The sequence below is a fragment of the Medicago sativa genome, chromosome 4 (genome assembly GCF_051527215.1).
Source record: "Medicago sativa cultivar Bolivia chromosome 4, Bolivia_mono, whole genome shotgun sequence".
In the NCBI taxonomy this organism is placed as follows: Eukaryota; Viridiplantae; Streptophyta; class Magnoliopsida; order Fabales; family Fabaceae; genus Medicago; species Medicago sativa.
The window spans coordinates 74964871-74971492 of record NC_140752.1 but is presented as its reverse complement, the minus strand read 5'-3'; the positions used below and the strand labels follow the sequence as shown (position 1 = coordinate 74971492).

The window sequence follows — 6622 nt, the reverse complement described above, 5'->3', positions numbered from 1 at the left end:
TTCAATGAATCTAAAAAAAAAAGAATCTTCTCGTATATTTAGGATATGATGGAGTATAGTTTACCACTTAAACATTGGATAATGTACAACTACATACCTTAATTTTACATCTAATTTTCCCGCATTTTGCAATAATCTGTTTGGCAAATGGAAAGCCAAGCATAATCCCACAAAATTTCACTAATTATGTGAGTTTCTTTTCTATACACTTTACAATTTACCAATGCAATGCGTTAATTATGTGTGCAACTTCATATAACTTTCTCTTAAATACAATTAACCAATTGTCAATGAAGTTCATTAATATTGTATGCTACTTCCCTATAATCTTCTCATAAATGCTACATCAGTCAGTTATTCAATGAACCTAAAAAAAAAAAAAATCTTCTCTTGTATTTAGGATTCGATGGAGTATAGTTTACCATTTACCAATGCAGTGCATTAATTACGTGTACTACTTTCATATAATATTATTTTAATGCAGTTTACCATTTATCAACATATTGCATTAATTACATGTACTGTTTTTCTATATTCTTCCCTTAAATCTTACTCCCTCCGGTCCTTTTTACAAGAAACAAATGGGTCAACTAAAATTGATGTATTTGGTCTACATTTTGAACCAAATACATCAACTTTAGTTGACCCATTTGTCTCTTGTAAAAAGGACCAGAGGGAGTATCATTTTCCAATACAAAGACATTAAATGCATAATAATGAAAACAAAAACATGTTACAAATAGCAATATACCATTATAAATCTAATTTTGCGAACTACACCCTCCGGTCACTAATATAAGAAAAAATCCACTTTTTAGATACATTCAATTAATGATGTATGTGACCACATACATCATTAATTGAATGTATCTAAAAAGTGGATTTTTGCTTATATTAGTGACCGGAGGATGTAATTGCTTGTGATATGTTTTGGTGATGTTGTTTCCATTGAATTTGATATGTTCTTTAATTTTTTTTCCTCATCCTTTGTAAAAGATTGATTTTAACTAAAAAAATCAAATTATTCAATTTAACTATGTCATCAAAGATTTTTACTAATATTTAGCATTTGTGAATTGGCCAGCATGTTAATCATACCACCTTTTTTGTGTCCATGGTTCATAATAAATAAATCAACATAAATAAACTTTATAACAATGGAAGTTGGTTCTCAAAGTAGTTTTAATCACGTAGTAGCTAATTTGGTCATGTCTATATTAGAGTTATTATCACCACTGGACATATAACTACCGTAAGACATTAACTATTGTAGCAAATAATTATAAATGCATACCTGATGGCCGATTAGTAAATTGTACCAAATCGTTTACTAAGTAATAAAGTGATAAGTAGAGTATCGTATTCACAGAGATTGTTGTTTCGTCCAAACAATTTGTGTTACTTATTTTGAACAATAAAGTAATAAAAGAGTTTAGGGTTAAGATATTTGCACTTTTTATCTGTTTGCAACATAGCAAGTTACCTGTTTTGGTTGCAAAAATGTTAGCAGCGGTTAGGATTCTTCGAACCCCCCCTATTCATTTGTTGGAATTAAATAGTCAAGTCACGTTCAGTTATCTTAAGTAGACTATCTAAGTGATGAGTCTGACTGAACGTTCTAACCTAATCAGTTTGTCAAGTTGCACCTGCTAGTCGCACGGTGATCCCTACGTGCGGGGTCTTACTTCTCGGTTGATTTCGGTATATCCCTCTGCTTGTTGAGTTGCACATGTTGGTCACACGGTGATCCTTACGTGTGGGGTCTTACTCCCTCAAGGGTAATTGAAACATAAACTTAAGTTGGTGTTCCTAAATTTCCAAAGGTATGGTGGACAGTGTTCCTAAAGGTTTTCCCATCTATGAATCTTAGGAGTACATAGCACACTCTCCCTCTCGGTAGTTATATAAATGGACAACCCTATCAACGTCTACCTTACCAAGGTGCGAGGAGAATGGAGTTACTGGGTTGATTTATGTCATGAAGTCACTTGTTTTCTTAATTACTAACTAGTTACATCCTGGGTTTAGCAGATTTTACTCAATATTAGTAATGTCAGCTCATAAGTACTTACTATCAGGGTCAACTCGCTTTCGTTATCTTTCGCTAGTTACTAATTAATTACTTCCTAGATAGACAGATATAAATATCAATATTAGGCCCTGGGACGGAGGCATAAAAATTTATCGAGGGGGCGGAAATATAAGACATGATAAATAAGATAAACAATAACAAACATCTACTATTAATAATTGTATAAATTTAGTTTAATGAAAATAAAAAACATATATATTGCAATATATATATATATATATATATATATATATATATATATATATATATATATATATATATATATATATATATGAGGTTTGCTACAATAGACCCACTCATTTTTATGAAGGTCTATTTTAGCAACCAACACCTTTTAATTTGGACTAAAAAACCCATTGCTTTAAACAAAGTGAAACTTAAATATGAGGGCAGAAAGGTAATATCAAACTCTTATTAATTGTGTATCATTTTCTCTCTCCGTTGATTGTTGTCGTCTTCCTCTTTCTCTCCATTATTTTTGTTGTTTATTATCTTAAAAAAGCTTAACCTTGTTCCCTTCATCCTAATTGTTCCAAACATTATCTTCTTTAATTGTACTACTGTGTTCACTTTTTCATGTTTTCGATTGCAAATAGTATTGGTGTATTCAAGCTTCTCACAATCCCCCCCCCCCCCCCCCCCCCCCCCATGGAGAATTGAGATTTATTTTATGATACAGCTACTACATATGAATTGAAGGACCCAGAAGAATAACAAAAACATGGCGTGAGAAACCTGGAGTGAGAAAGAGAGGAGAACAGTTTTCAAAAATAAATAATAAAGACAACCAGCCTAAGGAAACCTCAAAAAGTAGAAAATTTAAAATAAATAAAAAATCATTTAAATGTATTACAATTTTGTCCCTTAGTTTTGTCTTTTACGAAAAGCAAAAACATGGGTATTTTGTGTCCAAAGGAAAAGGTGCATCGTGCTAAAATACACCTTCACAAAATAGAGCGGGTCTATTGTTGCAAACCCCATATATATATATATATATATATATATATATATATATATATATATATATATATATATATATATATATCAAAATGTAGCCATCAAGATCATGTTTTTATTCGACCTCTTAGTTGATAAAACTCTTCCATGATTTCTTAAGTAGTGAATGTTTTTGCCATATCCTTTTCAAGAAAAATAGTCAAACTATCTGCAAGAAAATCATCTTCTATTTTATTGTGAAGCCTTGTTTTCACAAGCTTCATGGCTGAAAAAGCACGCTCTGTAGAAGTCGTTGAAATTGGGATAGTCAACACAAGACGGATTACTCTATCAACCAAATGGTAAATTGTAGATTTTCCCTTAAATGACAATGTTATGCATAACTCAGACATTGTTGAGATATCTTGAAAAAAGAGAATATGAGTGGACCTTTAATTAAAAAAAAATAGTATAAGTGAACTAAGTGGATATGAAAGTATGGGTGGTGATAAATTGTAGATTTTCCTTTAAATGACAATGTTCTGCATAACTCAGACATTGTTGAGATATCTTGAAAAAAGAGAATATGAGTGGACCTTTAATTAAAAAAAAATTAGTATAACTGAACTAAGTGGATATGAAAGTATGTGTCATACCCCAAATTTTGACCACTTTGCTCTGTTTTTACCCATTTTTATCCATATTTTGAAACGGCTCAATTTCTCTTTTATTCGCTTTAACCAGCTAAAATTTCTTTGGTCGTTGTTTAATCCTTTAAAATCTTTTATCTTGTTTTTTTAAAAGCAAGTAAATTTTTTGTTCGAGCTTTATGTAGTTGAAATCGCTTTATATGTTTTTTAGGCATTTTAAATTTTACGCATGCTTTTAAAATATTTAAAGTCTTTTATTCATTTCTTTTATAAATAAACCTTTTAGGTAGTTTTCTTTTTGTCCATATGATTAAACCGTTTAAAAGGTTTTGTTCGTGTTTTAAAACACCGCGAGTTTTAGTCGTCTCAGTCGAAGTTTCGACGGCTTTATATTTTATTACTTTTTTATTATCACTTCTATTTTATTTTACAATTCTATTTTATTTTATTTCATTTTAACCATTTATTCTTTTTATTTTTAGTGTCATTTTTATTTTGTTTTTATCAATAACTTTTTTTGTCTTAAGTCCATGTGTCCTTTGTTAATTGGTCCAAGAAGCATCTAATTCTTTCCTTTGTCTCCAAGTTTCTTCAAGGGTAACTTGGTCTTTAGTCCATTCATCTTTCATAACCTAGTTTTTTTACTATAAGTAGTGTTGCCAATCATTGGCAAAGGGGGCTGCATTGAATTCAACAGAAACATAATTCCAAATCGGCAGACCCAAAGTAAAGATCAAATACCCTTTTTCTTCATCAATTCACATGAACACTTTGCACAAAAAATTTCCAGCATATATGAATTTGAAAATCATAAAACCGTAATTCATGGTTCTCCTTACAAACTTTTTTTTCATCAACCACTACTCCCTAAATCATGATCACTACCACATAAACACCATTAAACCTTCAGCACTATTATTCGGATTCAACTTTCAACAACTATTTTCCTAAACCAAATTCGTCCAAACACATAACACCACAAATTTCCAGCAACAGTCACTTGATTTCTTTTTAGAAGCTCACATCACCCAAACATAGTTCAGTCACCACCAATCATCACACAAACACAACACTGAATTAGTCATCGTTCATTCATTTCGGAACCATCGCAAAGCTGTGAGTTCAGGTAGAAGCAAAGAAGTTTGAAACCGAGTTCAAGAGGAAGGAAGAGGAACAGCGATTGAACCACTAACCCAGACCAAGCAAATCTCTACGCAACAGAATCGAAGCAACTCGGAGAGAAAGAGATCCGAGCAAGTTCCGGTGAAAGGACTCAAAGCAAACTGAACCAGATCTGTGAAGAAAGAAGAGGTAAAAGTCTATTTCATTGTCGATTTTAACTTGTAGATTTAAGATTATTCGGTGGTTGTTTGTGAAAACTAAGTTGATATTTGAAAAATATAGGGAAAAACGATTTGGAAACTGTAAAAACAATTTGAAACGGACGGAGTTTTGAACTCCGGCACGGTGGTGCCGCCACCGGCCACCGCGTCGGAGTACCTCCGACCATCTTCCCTTGTCTTCTCCGATCAGAACTGTGTGAGTGAGAGAGAGCTTTTGTTTCATGTTATTAAGAGGAAGGGAGTGTTATACGTTACTGGTGGGTCTGGAAAATGTTCTTAACAAGCAGCCATCCCTTTTATATTGCTCCAACCCATACCCACCAGTAATCTAACCCTGCCCATGACCCAGTAGGCTTAACCCTAGCCCAGTTCAATTTTTTGCATCAGTCCATTTATGTTTTCTGCAATTTCTTTGCTGATTGCTGCTTGAACCCCTTGCACATTTGCTTTATTTTTAGCAGCGTTTTCTTAAACAAAAAACTCATGCATTTTTTGTTAAACTACGTTTCATGCATTCTTTTTTTTTTGTAATACTTTAATTTTCATAATATGCACTTTTTAGTTGTATTTTAGTGTTTTTTAAAAGCTTTATATCATGCATTTTTTATCTAATTCATTTAAGGATTATATTTTCATCTCATGCATTTTTAAACTCATTTTTGGGACCTTGTTCCGAGCTTTTTAAATACTTTAATCTCCAAGATTCCGAGCTTTTTAAATACTTTAATCTCCATGATTCTCTTAGCTTTTTAAATACTTTAATCTCCATGACTCTCTTATTTTGCTTTAAAACTTTAAAACTTTAGTTCATGCATTTTAAATGTTTGTTTTTTTTTTCTCCATAATATCTTATGTTGATTTTGCTTTAAAATTTCAATCTCTACTTCATGCATTTCCTTAATACTTTGACATCATGCATTCTACTTGGTAAGTCATCCTAGTATGTGATACCTTTAAGCTTTTTATTATCTTGCTTGCTTTAATTTGCTTTTTATTATCTTACTTGCTTTAATTCTAGAATGATCTCATGCATTTGCTTTATTCTTGCAATTTATTTACGCCCTATGATATTTAGTGTGTATAATTAGGGGAGTGATGTAATTTATTTTGGGCTTTGCATTTCTCTTAGCGTGTATCTAGGAATGGTATGTAATAGCGTAGTAATTGCACACACCGACACTTGCACCGACACTATCACTTTATTTATCGCTTTTATCTCGCTTTACTTTTTCACGTTATTACGCTAGATTTCCGTTAGTTAGAAAAAAATCATTTTTATCTCAAAAATCAAATGAGCAAAAGACAAGTTCCTTTTCTTAATAAACCTTGGATCCAAATCCAAGAGATTTTTCCTTTATTTTCTCAATCAAATTTTCAATGAAGCTTTAATTAAACTTAGACTAAATTTCTCAAATAAAAATTAAACAACCTCACTTCTATTTTATTCTTCTATACCTTGAGGTCTCGCAACCCTTCTCAAAATCATTTTCAAAATCAAATTAAAATCAACCTAACCAACAAAAAATATTTTTTAAGAACGAACTACGGCGGTTTTGATCCCTTTTAAGGGTACGTAGGCAGAGGCTTTATTCCTTTCAAAT

At 31.8% G+C, this 6622-nt stretch overlaps 1 long non-coding RNA gene across 1 annotated transcript; it reads left to right on the top strand.

The window, feature by feature from the left end:
* The first annotated feature begins 4258 nt into the window (after positions 1-4258).
* On the top strand, positions 4259-6622 carry LOC146931871 (uncharacterized). The gene is made up of 2 exons (XR_015006866.1): positions 4259-5690; positions 5724-6622. It is a non-coding gene; the product is annotated as an uncharacterized LOC146931871 (long non-coding RNA).